This window comes from Papaver somniferum, chromosome 8 (assembly GCF_003573695.1).
Source record: "Papaver somniferum cultivar HN1 chromosome 8, ASM357369v1, whole genome shotgun sequence".
NCBI classification, from domain to species: Eukaryota; Viridiplantae; Streptophyta; class Magnoliopsida; order Ranunculales; family Papaveraceae; genus Papaver; species Papaver somniferum.
In genome coordinates, this window is record NC_039365.1 from 135,339,414 (window position 1) to 135,361,874 (window position 22,461).

The window sequence follows — 22,461 nt, forward strand, 5'->3', positions numbered from 1 at the left end:
GCTCTGGATTGTCATGACCCGAATGTCACTGAACAACAACTAGTGTACTTGTGCATCAATGGAATGATCACGGTCTACAGAGCCTTACTGGAAAATCTCCAGTTCCAGACTTTCTCAGAACTTCATGAAGCATCCAAGCGATCGTCAACTACTGCTCCAGCATTACTGGAAAGAACAAGAGCTACAAAAGTAGAGGAACCACGAGAAACTCGAGGCAGTTCCAGGCGCCTGATCAACAAGAAGTACAATCTCCAACCTTCCATGAATGTTGTTGAAGGAGGTAAGAGGAAAGCCGAAGCGCAACATCATAAGGACGCTCCTCCAACGTCCCATCCTACAAAAACATCAAGGAGGGACAACCAAGCTCGAAATGCACAAACACCGACTCAGTGTCAGCAGAATAACCAGGAAGATCCAGACTTTCCTTTTCCCATCGAAAAAGTGATCGAACTATTGGAAGTCTGGATTCAAGACGGTGCGATCAAACTACCTCCCGTTAGGAGAGAGCTGGCAGAGGAGGAAATGGAGAATCCTCGTTATTGCCGCTTTCATAGGTATGTCATTCATCCAACAAGTGACTGCAGAACTTTGAAACGCATATTCAAAGAGAATGCTGATTCAGGGAAACTGGGGACTGAAGAAGTACACAAGAATCCTCTCCTAATTATAACCTTCACACTCCCTGAACAACCAGTCAAAGAAGCATTTCAGTCATTTATCGAGCACATATGCAAATTGCTTTATCTGTCAAAGGCTCAAAGGAAGGATAAGTTCGCGGCTTTGAACCATATAGTGTCCGGGAAACGTCTGTCCATTCCAGAAGCACTCCCTGAACCTCCAGTCACTGACAAAGGGATGTATGACTGGGGACTTCTTACCACAGTCAATCTCAAAGGAAATGAATTGAGGAGAGCGTTGTTCGATGTTGGCAGGGCTGTCAATATTATCCCTTTGAAGACTCTCAGAGTTGCAGGCATCACTCGACGAGAAGTCACTCATGCTCCTTTTTCAGTCAGAGATCACGAAGAAATCTCCAGAGATGCATATGGTTACATAATTCTCAAAATGAAAACTAGATCAACCTGGGCAGAAACCAAATTTCACATAATTATGGAAGACCCGGGATATGATATGATCCTTGGACGTATGTGGATTCATGATGAAAAGGTAACCCCAACACCTTCAATTGCACATTTCTCTGTTGAAGAAAGCTCTGATTCGGAAGAAATAGAGGATACTCCATCGTTCGAGCATCTGGAGGAAGTCAAAGCCTTGATGGAACTAATGCAAAAACCTGAATAAAATGCACATGCTTTCATCAAATGGTTCCGCACTCAGGAAAGTCTTATTCCCCCTCATGCAACCATATTATCAATTTTCAAACATGCTGCTCTGGTCTGGGGGATTCACTCCACCAACAAATTATGCATTGCGAAGTGTTATGAATGGATAATCTCACCTCAACAATATTTCACCAAGTGGTTGGATGCGGAGCCTCTCCGAATCGAGCATCTTACTGATACAGTCATTGCTGAAATAATGACCGAACATTACAAGCATTATCCTAGATATTCTCCCTTGCACTAGTATCCATATGTGCCACAAAATTGGAAAGCTCCACAAACATGGAATCCCACTATACGAGGAATTCTGAACCAGTAGAAAATATTCAGGGCCCGAACGATCAAGCCTAACAAATTTTCGCGAAGGGGGTTTAGTTCTTAAAGCAACTAGACACAATCTCCACTCTACAAGAAACTCTAACTGGGAAGGGCCTTTTATGATTACTAAGTCGACGACTGGAGGATACTACAAGTTAGCTGATATGAAAGGCAAGACGAGCGTACCAGTGATACAGGAGAATTTGCTCAAAGCCTTTGACGCCTGAGAAATCTAGCATTTTTGAGTGCTATATGTTCCAGGAACGAACGAACGCTCGAGACACCTATTGCATTTTAGGATTTTCTTTCACCTGTATTTTCAATTCCTCCAAAATGTTTTCAATACTTGCATCCAGTATTCAGCAGTTTATCAAAGTTCTTTGATTTAAAGAAAATCTTTGTAAAATCTAAAAGAAAATCCTCAATCATTCGCTCATCCAAAAACAATCAAAAATAAAAACCAAAATAAAACCTCACATATCTCAGAAGTTCAAAGTTCAAAAGATTATGGAAAGGAAACTAAAGGAAATCAGCAAAGAAAGATGTTTGCTCCTCTGCAATCTTCAGGTATCGCAAGGAGGCTTTCTCCAAATCTAGTTCTTCAATCAAATGAGAGATCTTAGCCTCCTTCTTCGTCATAACATCACTTGTCAGTGTTACATTCTTATCGACTGCTTCTTTAATGGATTCAATTCTCTCACGAAGCCATCCCACATTAAAACCCAGTTGCTCATAATGGTCCAAATTGTACTCCCAATCAAAGAGTACATCTGGAGTAACAGTACATCTAACTCTGGTTCGTATATCGTCTATAACCCACAAGATAGCTCATACTTTCTTGGTCGAGAAATAACTTCGTTTTGGGTTTTTGTGACGATGATATGACCGTATCTCCTCCATATTTCTTCATTCATGCCGGCATAAGCAATAGGAACGCTAAATCCACCGACTAATTCATGATACGGGAGTAACTCACCAAATGGAGGAACGAAGGCAACCCCTGCAGTAGAATATGTATGCACCACTATGCGAGTTTCAGTCATCAGAACATCTTATCTTATTTATGTAGTAATCTTTTCCATTGGTGGAGCAAGAGCAGTTTCTTCCACCATAGTTTCATTTATTCCTGGTCTGCTTCCTTCCGTCTCTGAAGTAATGAGGACTTGAGCATCATTCTCTTCAACACCTTAAGTAGTAACATTCTGATAACCCTTAGATACGGAGCTGATAACATCACCATTTTTATTCACCATATTATTCAAGTCATCACCGTTGGTTCCATTATTCCCAACTTCGGCATTTGGTACCTAATGCGAAGACTACATGAGATTAGAACGATTCAAGCATGGAAACCAAAGGCAATAATAAAATCCAGAATGTAAGTGAAAAAACACTATCTAAGTTCTTTAAATTTCATTCATGACATGAGAAAATAGTGTGAAAGTCATAAAAACATGTTTTACAACAAGCTCGTATGAGGATATTTTACACTGCCCTGTATAAGTCGACGAACTGTGAGCAATTGGTAAGGAATATAAGGTTGATCCATATACCATTCTCTTCATATGGATGTTCTCTACAACATATAAAAATTTCATAGCAATTGGATAAACGAGAAAAGAGATGTGTCCGAAACATTGGACTACATGCCAGCTGAAAATTTTCTGGAGGTCTCCAGGAAGTTTACTGTTTCGCTTATTTCTACCCCTAAAAATGCTCAAAACCCAAAAATCTTCTTCACTAAGCTTGAAAATTTCCTGGGCATGAGAAAACATGGTTAGACCGCGAAAATCCGACATCGGACGAAGATTCTACAACGTTTTTGCTAAAAGACTGGGTTCTGAATTTTTCTGACGACGTATTTCGCTAAAATTTTTCATTCATTCATAAGGGTTCTCATTCATTCATCCACTAATCAGAAATTTCATACTTCTATGAATAAAGCACGGGAGGAATACTTACTTGAGGGGTCTCTAAGCCGTTCGAAGGATTAATGTTGCTGAAATCACCATTAGTAGCATTATTACTTCCATTCGGTTCAGAGTTTTGAAGATTCTCCATCTCCTCATTTCCCAGGGAAGAATGTGCTTCATCAATATTTTGTTTATCCATGTAATCTCCTCCTGGATACATCAAAAAAAATTATTATTATTTCATTCAAGGAAATGTCATGATCGCTTGCACAAAAGAGATACTTACATCGACTTATTCATCAGTGATGGATTCCTGAATTGTTTGCCCATGATCAAGTTGAAGACCGTCAATGATCGATGGAGCAAAATTCTGAAATAAATTAACAAATGTTTGTTTTGTGATCCTAATTACACGGATAACAAAAGTTGTGATAAAGGAAGCACTAATAACTCACCAAAGAAGCGGCTTGGGACTGCACGCTATTCAGTAACATCTTATAATTCTTACTTCTGGGTTCTCCGCCTCGGGGATTTTCTTCAATTTTTGTGAAGTCTATATCAATCTGAGGTCTCACTATACGACTATCCTGTGGTAAAATTAACGAAATAATTAAGAGGCGATTATTATGTCTCTATAAAAGTCAGAAGAAGAATACTTACTTGTAAACATCCTGGAAGTACTTTTCATTTATCACCACTGGAAGGATACTTCAACCTTGGTCCCTCAGAAACTATCTCATCAGAAGGAGGTTCTTGTACCAGAGTTTGAGTTGCCATTACAAAATCATATAAATGATCAAATTGTTGATTCCAGAAAGTTACATAACTTGGAGTTGCATAGGCGACCCTGTCAGATCAAGGGTACAAATATTCACGCCTACTCAAATGTGTGCAATCTAATGAAGCTTTAAGTTGGTCAACCGATGGTTTTTCTTTCCGAACATCCGGGACACACTGATCAATACCCATTTGCCGAGCTGATCTATCAATGTTATACTCCTCCACCAGAAATTTCCCGTGTATTACTGATACTAATTAACTAGGAGTACAACTCAGTATGAAGGATCTCTCACCGCCGCTCAGGTCTGTACCAGATTCTAAAGTAACATTCTCTTCATTGTCATTAAAAGTGATCAACTGTGAGACAAACGGAGGAATCGACACCCAAGGATGAAAATTAAACTTAGACTCATTGTCTAAGACACTGGTGAGGCGTGTCTTGTGTCGAGGCTTCTTAGTATACCACCGCATAATCCTGGCATTATCCTTCTCAGAAAGAACATAACGAGTATCGACGTTCGGTCCTTGGAAGATTCTACGAAGAATTGGCGCATAATTTTTGAAGCGCTCCCATTATATGGCTTGGAGGAACATTGTATTAACATATGTTTCAACTTTCAGAAAACCATTGGAAACACTGGAATCCACGACCAAGGAATCTAAATTGGAGAATAGTGAACCTAGGAACGGACTACCAACAGGAAGTTTCTCACTTTGAGCTATCTTAATGGAAAAAGGAATCACGAATGGCTTCAACAAGTTTCCATTATCTTCAAATACATCTCTGGATAACCACAGACACAAGAAAGCAGCAATGTTTAATATGCCATCCACAGGTCCTTCAGGAGCTCTATCTTTCGGCCACTAGCGCTTCAACCATTGAGCATAACAAGATTTGTTAGATAACTTGTTAATTTCATGCATTGTAGCTGTCAAGACATCAGATATTGCATTCTCGTCTACCGAAAGTGCTGCAGGGAAATTACCCGTGACAGGAAGATGCAATAAAGCAACCACATCCTCTAAATTGATGGTAAATTCTCCCCACCTACATACGAAAGTACGAGTAGGAACGCACCAGCGAGAGAGTAAAGATATTATACCTCACACATCATGGTAAACCGACAAATCTCCAGCTGCTTGAATAGCTCGTGTCACCTGTGCACGATCCAACATGGTTCTCACATGACTATATCCCGACATATGTCTTGCCCATCCGGAGAAGTCTATTAAGGGTTTTTGAGAAAGCTTGAAGTTTAGGTGTGAAGTAGCATAATGTCTCCCTTGTAGACAAAATCGAATAGTCGCTCAAGAAGACACCAATTTTCTCTGAAAAATATCCATGGGATCTATAAGAAGACGAAACGAAGAACCTGGGAGGCGTTTTTCAGGTCTATATTGAACTACAAAGAAATCGTCATCTGTGTTGGGAATATTCTTTATTCCAGTTGTTTCTTTTTCTTCTTCATCATCAACAGAAGTTCCAGAAGAATCGTCTCTTGAAGTTGCATACGTAGAGATGTCATCTCTGGAAGCATCAGTTTTAGAAGTGTCATCTTGAGGGTCAGTCATTCTTGCAAGGCGGTTGTGACAGATGCATAACATTTCTACTTCAGAACATCATTCGAAAAAACAATGGATCATGGAATGAAAGTGCGCATCTACCAAAAAAACGGTAACGATACAACTCTTACCTGTTTACAGTTTCACTAGTTGTAGTGACTATAACACGAAATTTTTTGAGAGTCTGTTCGCTTCTTTAAACCTGCAAAGACGAATAAAAAGGCCTCATTATTTGGAATCATAACTTGACTTTCACAAAACTGTGGGAAATTCACGAAATTCCCTTCATGTGAGCAATCCACATAATTTTTCACCGTGTGAGCGACTCTCATCGAGTGAACACTCATTGGTTTTGTGCATACATTATTAGATCACAAAATCCATACAACCAATATTTTATAAAAAATTGTTTACTTCTAGCAATTGCTGAAAATCAAAATCTGATCTCACATAAATTTTGAATCATGTATTTTTAAAAAAATCGTGAGTTATTAACTCACGTAAAAATTAAAAAAATTTGTTACGTGAATAGATCACGTACACAAAAAAATAAATAATCGCTCGAACGAGCGTCGTCTACCGAATATGAGTCTTTTCTATTTTGTATAAGTCCAAATAAATTTCGTTTTTATGAAAACTCATAGACAAAATTTTCTCTACTGCAACTAGATCATGTCTATTCAAAATATATACACATCTCTTTCATGTTAGGGATTATTGTTCGTTTCCTAAACCGACGGACGGACGACTGTTTGCTAAAAACAATTTTTTCATAAAACCTACACATGCAAGTATACCTATGAAATTTTGTTTTGAGAACAACCCATGAACGAACAAAGCATGAACTTCAAAAAAAAAAAAAATACTTGTCGGTGCCGTCACCGGAAGTTAGCCGGCGTTGATCGGTGGTTGGTCGGCGACGGGAGCTCCGGCAAAAAACTTTGTTTCCCCTCACGTGAGGGAAGATGAAGAAGAGAGGGGGGTCGGTCCTTTGTTATAATTTTTTTTAGGGTCTCTTCCTTTTTATAACAATATTATTTGCAAAAACCTAATAAAACAAGGATTTCCTTTTTTGGGTTAGGCCCGTAAACGCTAAACTGACCAACGCCGGACGTCTGACCGTCCCAATCAGCAGTGCCTCGTCTCTCCGTACTCATGAGATGACACTCTATCATACCGTCCGGGTCCTTACCTGTGCATTTTCTCGTACATGACATCATTGGAGCAAATCGGGGATTCTGAAAATGCCTTTGTACGATTAAGTTCGACTACTTATCTCGTCTACTGGAAAATCACCATCCATTGCTTACTGGGGAACATGACTGTCCCTCACTAAGCATGGAACTTAATGTTGATGGTTGTTTTTCGACAAGGGATAAAATCGTAAAATCATGACACTGCATGTTTCTGACCCGGCTTCAGAAACGCATGTGATGATTCATATTTTATGATCCATGAACTGTTTCACGATCTCTGACTGAGCGAGCATTTCTCTCAGAGATATGATGAATATGTTTCTCAAAAGGCCTCCCCGACTGAGCGTTCGATGCTTCACACATTTTATCATCACCTCTACATAGAATCAAAATTATGGGGCGGTTCCCTAGACATAATGTTTGTTAGGGAGCTTAACGCCTTCAGGACGTCACGCCGCTCGTTGTTCCCTAACTACGTAGAGAGAGTGTGTAGAGAATCTCTTAATGATTGGGCGGTTCAAGTGTACTTGACAATAGTGCACGAACGAATGTTCAAAAATATGGACAAACGAGGAACTTATGAAGAAAATAATATTAAATAAAATAAACAAGAAGCGTGGGACCTAGCCCACCGGCCGGCCGATCATGTCGCCGTGGCTGGTCCTCCTCTCCCATTATTTTTTTTTTATTTTGTTTCCCTCATCTCATGGAAACTCCTTCATTTGAGCAAACTCCCTCGTTTGAGTGAAACTCTTAGTTTTTTCATACTTTCATCAAACAAAAAATAGGGAAAGGTGTCACGGGACCGGGCCACCTAGACGGCCGGCCATTCCCTAGCCGTGGCCGGTCCCACACCTTACAATCCCTTATTTTCTCATATTATTATTTTCATCATCTCATGCAACTTCATCGTTTGAGCAAAAACCCTAGTTTTTCAATATTTTCTCAAATGTTGCTCAAACCACGAAAAAATCCAAAAAGTCAAACGGTCACATGACCGACAAGGCTACTCACGTCAAGTATTAAAATATTTTTATATTTTCAAAATATTGGTCGCACGAGCAAGGTTCCACTTTCTCATTCGAGCAAAATCGAGAGTTTCAGTCATGATCAAACTCTTCTGAAAATCCAAAATATTGCTCACACATGCACCAGAAAAATACCAAAACTCTCAGGACGGAGACATGGACACTGGGGTGACACGGTCATGCTATATTGACCAACTAAGGCCAGCCCTAAGGCTTGCAATGAGCCGGTCCCACACATCTTTATAATTTTGACCGAATTTCTATCAATTATTCGTATTGGGTCCAAACTCTCTTCAACCAACTTGAGACTCGCTCAATCGACCATCAACTGGTCCCATGACCACCATGGGCATGTCCTATGACCCCTTGGGTTGTCCATCATCTCTCCATAACTAGGTTTTACTACTTAACGCTTGTACCAGCACTATTTTAATAAATGATCAAACCAGCATTTGATCATCCTTTCACCAACTGGTCAACATATGACTTTGGTGCATGCTCACTCGAGCACTTGGGCGCTACATGGTCGACCATCGTCCCATGTATCAGTTCCCTCCTTCACTTAGTGACTTATTTTCAGTAAATCATCAATTGATCAACAATTCATCAAAATTAGGGTTTCGAACAAATGCTCTATGAATCATAATTCTGAGCGACTTCAAATACTAATAATTTTATGTTAATATAGCAATCAACATCTCTGTTAAAAATATAATATTCAGTCAGGCTACCAATATTTTAATTAATATTTTATTGGGTCACTTTACCAATAATTCATCGAATGAGCAATACTTGCTCAGTTGCTCGAATATTGATCTAACTATCAATATTCAATAATTTATCGAATGAGAAATACTTTCTCAAATGCTCGAATATTGATCCAACTATCAATATTCAGTAATTTATTGATGCTCGAACATTGATTCAACTATAAATATTCAACGATTCATCGTACACTATTTGCTCAGACGAGCAATATCAACATCATTCATTCGAGAACTGTACGTCCCAGCAGACATGTTCAATTCATAAATCCTAGAGCATTCAGCAATCATGCTTGACTAAACAATACTTAGACCCATTGTCCAATCAAGTCAATGACTGACTGATCAAATAAACGTCTTCCTTGCAGACTCCAAGTTCGTGAGACATCAATAACATCACATGGGGGATATACATTAGGGTTTTGGTCTGGCATCCTACAACGCGTGTGTTCATCCACGATGAGAAATATGAGTAAGATGTGCAAGCGGTTGAGGGAATTAGGAAAGTAGTGGGTTGATAATTAACCAAGTCTCAGCTCGACCTGAAACTGGTTAACACACGATTTCCCACTTTCCCACTCGTTCACTCGAGCAACCATCACGCTTACTGGAGATCAATGTGTAAACATTTTACCAATATAAATAAGTCTCTGAATCCATGATTAAAAGGACAAGACAACATTCGCGAATTCTGATCCGAGCAATCACTCTCAAGAATTCAATCAACCAGAACTTATTAGAAACCAACAGTTCATCATTTGCAGAAATACACAACACATTCATGATCCTTGATCATTGATCTCACACACTTCTCAGCTTCCCTCCTACAGATCAACCCTCTTTCCTCTTTGTGACCGAATTGACTCTGGAACGACCATTGTCTTGGTTTAGGCCGGAGTCCTACAGATTGATCTCTCGAACTCAAAGCACTCTCGTGCAGTGCATCTGTTTGAGGTTAGGCAGTTTGCTCGATTGAGGAGCCTCCGTCCACACGGTCGTCTCTCCATTCCCTGAAAAACCAGCAAATCGTTTTTCCCCATCTACACCAATAGTTTGCAAACGGTACGCAAACTGTCATCCCGGACCTAACTAAGGTAGAACTGTTCGCATACTGGTATGAAAACTTGGTTCCCGGACCTTAACAGTTAAAATCATTCGCATACGGGTATGCAAACTTGGTTTCCATACCTGAATCTTACCAACACAGTTTGTACACTAAGTACGCATACTGTAATGTTTTCCAGACATGGGTTTTAGTTCTAAACTCCTATTTCAATCATTGAAACATTCTTACAAGACGAAAATGGCTGTCTCACACAAACCATTACCTTATAAGCAATTCTCAAGTGATCAAATGATCAATTTGAAACTTTCCAAGTCGATATCAAATGACTGTCTCACACAAATCATGTAAGATGTTTCAAGGAAATTTCCACACGATCATCTTTTGACTTATTATTTAGTTTCCAACAAATAAAATTTTTCCAACTAAACTCGTCAATGCTAATGATAAATGTAGCTAAAGCAGAAAGCTACCAACACATGTTTCGAAAAATAGATAAGCGAGTTAAACTTAGCTCGAAATAACAAATGTGTATGATATGAAAGTCTATATCGGTATACGACTTTTGTCTCCATAGGAGATAGAATAGAATAAAATAGACTTCTGAGTGATAGATAAGTTCTAATCTCCACATAGCTTTTGTTGATGAAGTTCCTCCGAGTTCTTCAGTAGATCTTGGTCTTCAGTTGTAAGCGCCGTAAAGTCTAAAGCTCAACTACACAATCTATCCTAGTCTGAAACTCCTATAAGTAGACCAGAAATCAAGACTTATAGTTTTGATCACTAATATTGACAAACAAGCTTGACATAGAAACGCTTGCGAGTTTGACCGAGCAGTGTTCTAACAATCTCCCCCTTTGTAAATTTTTAGTGACAAAACTCTCAATACATATGGGTTACAAAATAAATAAACTTTGTAGCTTCTCATCCAAATACTTGATATCCTTGGTTCTTCAACATTACTCGAAATATTCGTCACTTCCAAGTACTCCAATGATTCCAAATGTGTTCAATTCCGTATCATCGTTGTTGAATATCTGTAGCAATAACAATGTGAAAACAGTTGTTATCAATTATTGTTATACAGTGTCATAGTATCATTACACAACGTCAAAGTTCAATTGTATCACAACTTTGACAACAATACTATGGTGATATGTATCACTCCCCTTAGTCAATACTTCATCTCACAATGAAAACCACTCCCCCACATATAATGATCCGTAAACCATATGTATTTGTAGTGTCAACTACACATTAATTCTCCCTCTTTTTTTCAATATAAACTGGCAAAGGTACGAAAACTAGTGGGATCCTCATGAAATTTTCATAGAGATACTTCACGACCAAAAGAGAATAACATACCAACTTGTTTAGATGATTTCACATAGTCGAAACTTAGTGTATTCATCAAGGAGTTTATAAAGATACAAGATAACTCCTACAATATTCCACAGCCGCACTCCCCATAAAGATCTGGCAATTAAGCACAAGTTCAATTAAGAACTCTCCCCCATAAAATGTCATTCCCGAAAGAACAACAAGAGCGACCTTACTTTTACAAGAAAAGAAGGATTTCTTTGGACATTAACAAATCACAGGTAACATGAATTTGTATCCAAAAATATCAATTGAATTAATCACAAGGAAAATAATCTATTCAATTAGCTATGCTCAACATAAGACGACTTACGGAGCAACATAGTACATACACAAAGATGTGAATCAGGGAAAGACCAATACTGCAGAATAATCAAAGATTCATTCTATTTTTTATCACTATTTGCACAATGGCATATAATAGACTTAATCTTTGAAAACAAAAGTTCATCCTTTCTTCCATCAATATTTTCATAATGACATAAAAGGCTTAACTTTTGTAGTCAAAAGTTCATTCTATCTTTTATCAATACTTTCATACTGACATATAATAGGGTTAAATTTTGAACAAATGTGGGACAATCAAGGTTCACGGACGTAAACAACATATCCCATAACAATTTACAATATATAAAACCATAAAGATTAATATTGCAAAAATCATCTTCCAAATAAACTTTAGAATTTAAATAAATAAATCTAAAAACATTGCAAGATGAAAATCGTTGGCAATCGCTATGTGTACTCACAATAATGGTTATTCCAAACCCTTGTTATCCTTCTTAAAAACACAAGAGTAAATTCTCATAAAAAGTTTACTAGACAAACATTAAAAGAACAAAAGCAACTCAAAAAACAAAAACGATCACAAGCAAAAAAAAAATCAGCGTTCACGTGCGCAAGCTTCGTGAGTTTCAAGACCTTCAAGCTCGTGACAAATGGAATCTACTGCATCTCTAGACAAGATATTCTTCTTGAGACGATCCTTAACATGTGTTTTCATGAGAGCAAGGTCAGAGTTAACCTTTTTCAACTCAGTTCATAACATATCAACGTTTTTCAAGGTATCTACAAGGAGCAGTTTCGCATCATTAAACTGACCGATAAAATTTTGAACAACTTCAGCAAGAATTTCTTCATCATCTTCAATTTCTGAACAATTATCAGGAGATTGAGTGGAGGTGTCATTAACTTCCACAAGAGTTCTTTTCTCTTCCTCTTCGAAACAGCAACCCTTATTAAGGAAACCTTTTGCAAAGTTACAAGTTCCCGAAGGAGATGCCATTTTTAACAGAAAAAAATAACCTGGAGGATGCGTACTCAAGCAAAATATTTTGGTTTATAAATGTTTTCTCAAGGAACCAGAGATTAGGATTTCCAAAGTTAGTCTGTGACAAGTAATATGGGTACCCGTCCGAACACAAACATGACTCATAGTTGGAAAATACCCCAAAAGCGAAAAACATAACGCAGGAAAACTATTTAATCAACAGAGTTTTGATACACGAAGTTCTACACATTTTAGCTCAATAAATTTTACATTCTCATCAGAAAGAAATTTAGAGCATAAGAGTAGCATTTTGACATACCAAAATTTCAAGAAGAAATTAAAAATCAAGAGCTTTGTTAAAACAAAATACAAATACTTATGCAACCATGTTTGTAAAAGATAATCCGGCATTCCGGCTAGGAACGATAAGAAAATAGCCAGAGAATCAGGAAACACTTTGCCATTAAGTATACCTGACCATATCTCACCCAACCAGGATTTTTGTGAGTGAGATTTCAACCTTGTGATTAATTAGCACAAGTATCAGCCTTGAGCTCATCAAATGAACGTTGTTTTCGGTTAAACCTCTTTCTCCTGATTCTTGGAGGAAAACCGTTATGATGCGAAAATTTATCATAAAGTTTACTATCATCAAAATACGACGCATAGTTTGTATTCTTACCTGAAGAATTTTGACTAGAGGGAATTGACAGCCTGTTAATAATCTCTTTATAACCTTCAATTATCATTTTTAGGTTGTCTTCCATCTCTACATTTTTCCTTCCTTCTTCTGGTACCCTTTTCACATCCTGAACAACATTATCCTCCTTTTTGATAGAAGAAAACCCATGAGTTCTTCTTGAACGAAATGTGAAAAAGCGGGGGTCTAACAACCACACCCAAATATTTCGCTTAGAAATCTGGATGGACTAACTCCAATATACTTTTAAGAGAATCAACTAGAAAGTCTCAATCTTAATAAAAGTATATCAAAGAGTTATATCTCACTTTCTCGATTCAATTCTTACTCAAGAAAATAGAAATCTGCGAGTCTAATTGAATACAAGAGAAATCACTTGAACGGTACCAAAGACCAATGTTCAAGGGTCAATCAATTTCAATTAACAAGCAAAGGTTGGATTTCCCAATTGATTGGTTCAACGCACAACCTGTGATATTTCAATTATACAACAAAATATAATGTGGAAAAGAAATAACACAGACACCAGAAGTTTTGTTAACGAGGAAACCGCAAATGCAGAAAAACCCCGGGACCTAGTCCAGATTGAACACACACTGTATTAAACCGCTACAGACACTATCCCACTACAAACTAACTTCGGTCTGGACTGTAGTTGAACCCTAATCAATCTCACACTGATCCAAGGTATAGTTGCACTCCTTACGTCTCGGATCCCAGCAGGATACTACACACTTGATTCCCTTAGCTGATCTCACCCACAACTAAGAGTTGCTATGACCCAAAGTCGAAGACTTTAATAAACAAATCTGTATCACACAGAAAATTCTATGGTAATAGATAAGTCTGTCTCCCACAGAAATACCTACGAGTTTTTGTTCCGTCTTTTGATAAATCAAGGTGAACATGAACCAATTGATAACCCGGACTTATATTCCCGAAGAACAACCTAGAATTATCAACCACCTCACAATAATCTTAATCGACTAGCGAAAGAAGATATTTCGGAATCACAAACGATGAGACGAATATGTTTGTGACTTCTTTTATATCTTGCCTATCGGAGAAATCAATCTCAAGCCAATCTTACGATTGTACTTAGTACGATAGAAACAGCAAGATCAGATCACGCAACTACAAAGAAAATAGTTGGGTCTGGATTCACAATCCCAGTGAAGTCTTTAAGTTGTTAACCTACAGGGTCTCGATAGAAACCTAAGGTTAAAGGAGAGTCGACTCTAGCTAATACAACTAGTATCACACAGTAGGTGTGGGGATTAGGTTTCCCAGTTGCTAGAGTTCTCCTTTATATAGTCTTTCAAATCAGAGTTTGCAATCAATGTTAGCTTAGTAACAAAGCATTCAATATTCACTGTTAGATGAAAACCTGATTAGATTCAAGCTAATATCTTTCAACCGTTAGATCGAAACTTAGCTTGTTACACACAAGTGAAATGCACGTTTATTTAGGTTTGTGTAACCGTACCCAAACATGTACACTTAGTTGGTTCAACAGTAGTTAACCAAATGGTTAGCCATATGAGAACTTTCATATCAACCATATTCTTCTTTACCACAACTAGTTCAAATGACTCAAATGAAATAGTTAGTGAGTTGTTGAATTGCTTAGATCTTATAGAAGTATACAAGAAACAATCGAAGAAAAAACGATTTGATTCACTCGAATTGGTTCATGAACTTTATAGCCACGGTTTGCAAATATGCATTCCTTAGTTTATATAAGTTTAAGTTCACGAATAATCATTTTTAGAAAATAACCAACTTAAGTACGCATACTGGTACGCGGACTTAAGTACCCGGAATAAGTTTGTTTTCAGTTCACAAACTCCAGCAGAAATCCACGGGATGTGAACTTCCGACAGTAGTTTATTTCCGGTTTTCCTGAGTAGCAAAGTACGCATACTTTGGTTCAAGGAATAAGGAATTACACATGTATGAGTTACCACACAATGTTTATATCCAACCATGGTTATATATTCTAAACTCTCATTTCAATCATTGAAACATTCTTAAAGGAAGTTATATAGTTGTTGTTCACAAACCATTTTTCGTCAAAGCAATTTTCAAGTAATTGAAACTTAATATGCCTTTCGACACTAGTAAAGATGAACTTGGCCAAAGAGATAGCTTACCAACACATATTTCGAGAAATAGATAAGAGAGATAAACTCGGCTCGAAATAGCAAATGTGTATAATCAAAGTCTATATAGCAATACGAATTTTATCTCAAGATAGGAGATAGAGTAGACAGACTTTTGAGTGATAGATAAGTTCAAGTCTCCACATACCTTTTAGTCGATGAAGTTCCACCAGTTCCTTGAGTATTTCTTCGTCTTTGTATGATGATCGCCATGGAGTCTCGAGCTCAACTACACTTTCTATCCTAGTCCGAGACTTAGCTATAAGTAGACTAGAAATCAAGACTTATAGTTTTGGCAACTAAACTTGACAACAATATTGAGATAGTAACGCTTGAGAGTTCGACCGAGCAGTGCTCTAACAAAATGGTTTAGGAAGACTGTTTCGCAATTGAACATTTGAAAAACACATCGAACTGCATTTTCTGGTGGGGTACACATGGTGAATACTAAAACCAATTGGTTTAGACATACGAATGTCAGTTACACCTTTGAGAATTAGATCTAAGGTGTGTTGAAGACGATCAATAGAATTTTCATTCAACCTAGATTTCCTATTTTATTCATCATGTCCTTTTGAATCACAAAAGAGGCACACTTTCTGATCACATGAGTGATTAGACAGAACAAATACCATCGTTGGGTGATACATTCCTTCCATGTACTGTGGATATTCCTTGATTAGAGGAAGACACAGGCACATATTTTTCACCAGGAAGGGATTTTGATTTTTCTTCTGGAACAATTTTTTTTTCAGTTAACTCAGAAGCAGTTAGTATGGTGGACTCCTTGGAACCTTATTGAATAGAGAGTTTACTCAAAAGAAGTTAAGTTTCCAAAGCATCCTCTTTGATTTTTCCCTCGATCTGAGTTCGTGAAGAACATACTGAGGCGATTTCCTCACGAAGAACCTTTAAAAGAGAGTCACGCTCATTTACCATACCGACAAGGACATTGACTTTGTGTTTCAACCGGTTGACATCATCAGCCTGGATTCTAACAAGTTTTAGAATCACTGCACTCTTTTTGGATGCTTCCCTTTCAACTTAAGAGTCGGACTAGTCAGTAAGGTAATTCGGGTAACACTTGTCAATGGAAGTCTATTTAATTAGAACACTAGGTTCGTCTATATTCTATATCGACAAATCTTTCTCTTTAATAGATTTCATAGAAACAGACCTTTTGTTTCTGGTAATGCATTTATCAGAGATAACACTTCTGTCCATATTCAGATCGCTACAAACACAGACTTATAAGGTCTTAACATGTTTGCCTTCTCTGATACCAATTGAAAAAGCAGGGGTCTAACAACCACACCTAGTATTTTGTTTGGAAATATGAATATACAAACTCCAATATACTTTTAAGAGAATCAACTAGACACTCATACTCAATCTAGAGAAAAGTATATCAAAGAGTTTTATATCTCTATCTCTTAATTCAATCTGCAATCAGCAAATAGAAATTTGCGAGCCTAATTGAATATAAGAGAAGTAACTTGAATGGCACCAAAGACCAATGTTCAAGGATCAATCAATTTCAATCAACAACCAAAGGTTGGATTTACCAATTGATCAATTCAACGCACAACCTGTGACATTTCAATTATATAACGAAATATAATGCGGAAAACAAATAACACAGACACCAGAATTTTATTAACGAGGAAAACCGCAAATGCGGAAAAACCCCGGGACCTAGTCCATATTTAAACACCACATTGTATTAAGCCGCTACAGACACTAGCCTACTGCCAATGAACTTCGGACTGGACTGTAGTTGAACCCTAATCAATCTCACACTGATTCAAGGTACAATTGTGCTCCTTACGTCTCTGATCCCAACAGGATACTACGCACTTTATTCCCTTAGCTGATCTCACCCACAACCAAGAGTTGCTACGACCCAAAGTCGAAGACTTGATAAACAAATCTGTCTCACACAGAAAAGTCTATTGGAATAGATAAATCTGTCTCCCACAGAAATACCCATGAGTTTTGTTCCGTCCTTTGATAAATCAAGGTGAACAAGAACCAATTGATAAACCAGACTTATATTCCCGAAGAACAGCCTAGTATTATCAATAACCTCACAATAATCTTAATCGTATGGTAGCGAAACAAGATATTGTGGAATCACAAACGATGATATGAAGATGTTTGTGACTACTTTTTATCTTGCCTATCATAGAATCAATCTCGAGCAAATCTTAGAGAAGATAGTACTCAATAAGATAGAAGAAGAAAAGATCATAACACATAACTATAGAGAAAATAGTTGGGTTTGGTTTCACAATCCCAATGAAGTCTTCAATTCGTTAACATACAGGGTTCCGTGAAAAACCTAAGGTTAAAGGAGAATCAACTCCAGCTTAAACTACTAGTATCACACAGGAGGTGTGGGGATTAGGTTTCCCAGTTGCTAGAGTTCTCCTTTATATAGTTTTCAAATCAAGGTTTGCAATCAATGTTACTTTAGTAACAAAACATTCAATATTCACCTTTAGACGAAAACCTGATTAGATTCAAGCTAATATATTTCAACTGTTAGATCGAACTTAGATTGTTATACACAAATGAAACGTACCTTCATTTAAGTTTAAGTAATCGTACCTAAACGTGTACACCATGTTGGATCGACCGTAGTTAACCGAGGTTAGCTATATGAACACTCTCATATCAACCTTATTCATCTCAACCATAAATATTTCAAATGACTCAAATGAAACTAGTTAATGAGTTGTTCAATTGTTATATTCTCATAGAAGTATATAAGAACACAATTGAAGCAAAATCGGTTTGATTCACTCGAATCAATTCATGAACATTATAGTCACGGTTTGCAAAGAATACATTCCTTAATATATAAATGTATTATTTCATGAGTCAGCCGATTTTAGAACTTTAACCACTCAAGTATGCATAGGGGTACGCATACCTAAGCAGCCGGTATGAGTTTGGGTTCGCCAGTATGCTAACGGGTACGCATACTTAAGTACACTTCCAAAACCCATCAGAAATTTCCAGACCTATACCTTACGCAAGTATGCGTACCGGTATGTGTACTTGGTAAACGGAATTTCATAACTTCTAGTACGCATACGGGTATGCATACTTTAGTTCCGGTCATGGATCACATACATGCAAGAATGCATACTATGTGTATAATCCAATGATGGTTAAGTATTCTAACTCTATTTCAATCATTCAAAATTTCTTAGAGGATGACAATAGCCGTTTTCACACACTGTTAGCATCAAAGGAAATTTCAAGTTACTGAAATAATCATAACGAAACATTCCAAGTCTACATCAAATGATTGTATCACACAAACCATGTAAGATGTTACTCGGCGATTTTCACATGATCATCTTTTGACTTTCGTCAAGAATATAAGATGAACTTGGTTGAAGTGAAAGCTTACCAACACATATTTCGAGAAACATATAAGCGAGTTAATCTCATATCGAAATCTCAAATGTGTATAATCGACAACTATATAGTAATACGACTTTTGTCTCAATATAGGAGATATAGTAGAAATAGATGAGTTTTAGTCTCCACATACCTTTTGTTGATGAAGTTCCACAATCTCTCCTTAGTAGTTCTTCTTCTTCAATTGATGAACGTTGTGAAGTTTAATGCTCAACTACACAATCTATCCTAGTTCGAGACATCACTATAAGTAGACTAGAAATCAAGACTTATAGTTTTTATCACGAACACTGACAAACAAGCTTGAGATAGCAACGCTTGCGAGTTCGACCGAGCACTTCTCTAACAGAAATCAGATCCGTAAATTTCTTTTTACAATATCTTTCTTTTTCAGAGCTTTTCCAGATATTTAATATTTTTTTCTTTAGTTTTGCTCTTGTTCATAGTTGTATCCATTGGCCTTTTAATCCTATTTTTGTTATCCCCTTAGGGATATGGAGAAATACTTCGTTTTCAATAATAGACCCAGATTATGCTTTTATTGAGGCTCTTCTGGGTCTCTTTATTGTTCCACATCGTTTTTAGATTAAAATCTGCTGGTGTGATTTTGTTAGCAACAATGATTTCCTTATTAAACATCGTATGAAACATGAGATACCCACTTATAGGTCATCCCTTTGGCATGGGTTTACACTTTTTATCAATGTTGTTGTTCGTTTCTTTCTGGCGTCGAGCGATATTGCTCTTGTTGATCCATATCATAACATCTTTGTTATGTTTTGTGTTATCAGTTGTGCATCTTTTGAAAGATGTTCACTAATTTTTTGTGGTTGTGAGATTTTTGAGAGTCCTGGCGATTCGAAAGTTCATATCCTTTTCAGTAAGTTATGATGCAAGGTTATTCATTTACTTCCATCATCATTATTTTTCTATACGACCTGATCACATCTTTGTTTGTTCCTCTCTTTTTCAGATCGGGGAAAAGATACTTCAAGTAGACGAGAAATTTCAGATATTGATTCCTCTTCTCGATCAATTGAAAGATCGGGGAACCCAATTGTCTGTGTCTTGTCCTTATCTACCCTTGTTCATATTTGTTTCCATGACTACCGTTAAGGGATTAGTCACTGTTGCCAAGATTTTTCTATGGAAAGAGAAAGAGTTTTTTGCTATGTTTATCTCCCTTTATGCACTTTGAGCTGTTCTTCTCCTATGAGCAATCTTCAGGAGATGGATCTAAGTCTTCTTTGCAGTTAGGTTTGGTGAGTTAAAATTTTATTCTTTTTTTATTGATCCCCCTCTCTTCCCTTCAAGATTCCTGATTCATTTTTTTTTCTTTCTCTCCCTCACTTTTATTTATTTATTTTACTTCAAGGTATTTTGTGAGTTTAGGAGCAGGGTTGTCTGTGTAAGATATCTTCATATTGAATTGATGAAGGCCAAAGAGGATCGTTATGATAGAAGGTGGGTGGTTTCATCCTATTGTTGGTTTCGACCTAAGGAGTATGAGAAAGCTAAATGATCCCTCTTTCGATCTGAAACCGTCTCGCCCTAGTCCTTTGATTTAGATCGCAAAACTTTTAGTTTGTTAGAGAGATCAATTCTTATAATTTCTAACCCTTTTGGCTTTTCGTCATTGGTGACCAAGGTCATCGTGTTTTATGTACCAATTTTATATCCATGAATGAAATTAAACATTTTTGTGGAACATATTGTTTTTGGATTTTGAATGGTTAATAAGATTTATTTTGTTCACATTTGCACCCAATTTGCTACTCCCCCCTTTTTGGAAGAGTACTTTTTTCTGGGTTTTGAATTTATTTGTCAGTAATCCTTGTTTATACCATTGTTTTCTGGAGATACAATTGATGTGATTGATCTATTCGGATTGATTAATTAAGCTTTGATCAATCGGACTTCAGAGGTTTTGACCCTTCTTTGTAGATTTTAAGACCATGCTTATGATCTGAATCAAATAATAAGATCGAGTTAATTTTAGATCTAGATTTTCATTATGGTATGGACTCTTCAAGCTTCTCGACCTGTCATGTTTTATGACCTCTAATGGGTCATAAACTTTAGACTTTAGTCTTCTGACGAATTATTTTTTATTTTTATCCTCAACTCATGTTGTATCGATCTGGTATTTTACAGGTCGATTTGTAAATTGAGCTTATGTTGACCTCCGTGGCTAAGTGATATGTTTTTTTTGTCTATATACCATTTTTTATGGGGATTTAGGATCTTTATCGACCTGGATTATGCCTTCAAAATGATCTGTGTTTTGCATGCGGTCCTTTGTGGATGTGCCCCGGTTTTGATGACTACCCTTTTGACCACAGTATATTGGTTGACCAGAGTTGTACTCTTTAGGTCGAGTTTTGACTTTTGTCATTCCTTCGATTTTCGACTTATCTTATTGTGTCATCGACCTGGATTTAGTATTATAGCATCTCGTGGTCTGGATCGACCAACATCTTTAGTCTATTAGACCTTTGGTCACCTTTTAGAGTGATCAACCTATTGGTAGGTCATTTCTTATTTTCGATACGTGTCTTCGAATCTTTCAATCACTGGCAATTTTATGGAGTAATCGACCTATTGTAGCAGGTCGTGTGATCCAATTTTTTGATTTTATTATGGTACTCCCTTCTTATAGTTGTGTACCTCTAATGATCTGGGTTTTATTTCTCAGATCGTTTTGTAACTATGGCCCCTTTTCTTATGGCCTTGTAAAATCTATTCCTTTGACCTGGTATGGTAAGGTTTATAGACCGTGTATTTCGCTTTTATACCCGAATTTTCCTTGTATATACAATTCAGTCGATTGATTATCTCATATTTTATCTCTCTGGATGTTATTCGGAGCTTAGGCAGTTAGTCTTATTTTCGGCTGCTCTCTCACCAGGAGGGGTCCTTTTGCTCTTTAGCTATTTATAGCGTGTCTTCAGTTTAATTGAACCTGTACGGCTGGCGGACTAGATATTTTCTCTTGAGGTTATTTGACTAACCTTTTCGAGATATAAGATTTTGAGCAATGTGAAAATTTCAATTAATTTTCACTTATAATATTTCTGATAACAACTTGTGTTTCATCAGTTATTTTGTGAGTATTTTAACACTTCACTTCGTTTTTTATGAGTATTCCTCTACTTCATTTTGATGATTAAGTGAGCATCTTGTGCTTTCATTTCGTGCTAAACGAGTATCAAGTACTCCAATTCTTTTAAATAAGTATCTAGTACTTCATTTTCGGTTTTCTAAGATTTAGCGAGCATCAATATATTTCACTTTCTCTTGTATTTTAGTTCCGTGAGCATATTTTGCTTCACTGATTTTCCTATGAGTGCTTATGCACTTCTCTATTCCCATGTGTAAGTTCCGGACTTTGTCCCAGGGTAACTGTTCAGGCCCGGCTAGCATCCCACTTACGAGTGGCAACTTGGATGACCGTCTGGGACGGTGGGCAACTGGATCCTATTCCACGTAGTACTATATGTTGTTAACATATTCAACTTTGTGAACTTTAGCGACTCCTGAGTGTATTGT

At 37.2% G+C, this 22,461-nt stretch overlaps 1 long non-coding RNA gene across 1 annotated transcript; it reads left to right on the forward strand.

The window, feature by feature from the left end:
• Nucleotides 1-19,577: 19,577 nt before the first annotated feature.
• On the forward strand, nt 19,578-20,475 carry LOC113303349. Its single transcript, XR_003337423.1, has 3 exons — nt 19,578-19,792; nt 19,886-20,174; nt 20,288-20,475. It is a non-coding gene; the product is annotated as an uncharacterized LOC113303349 (long non-coding RNA).
• Nucleotides 20,476-22,461: the final 1,986 nt, after the last annotated feature.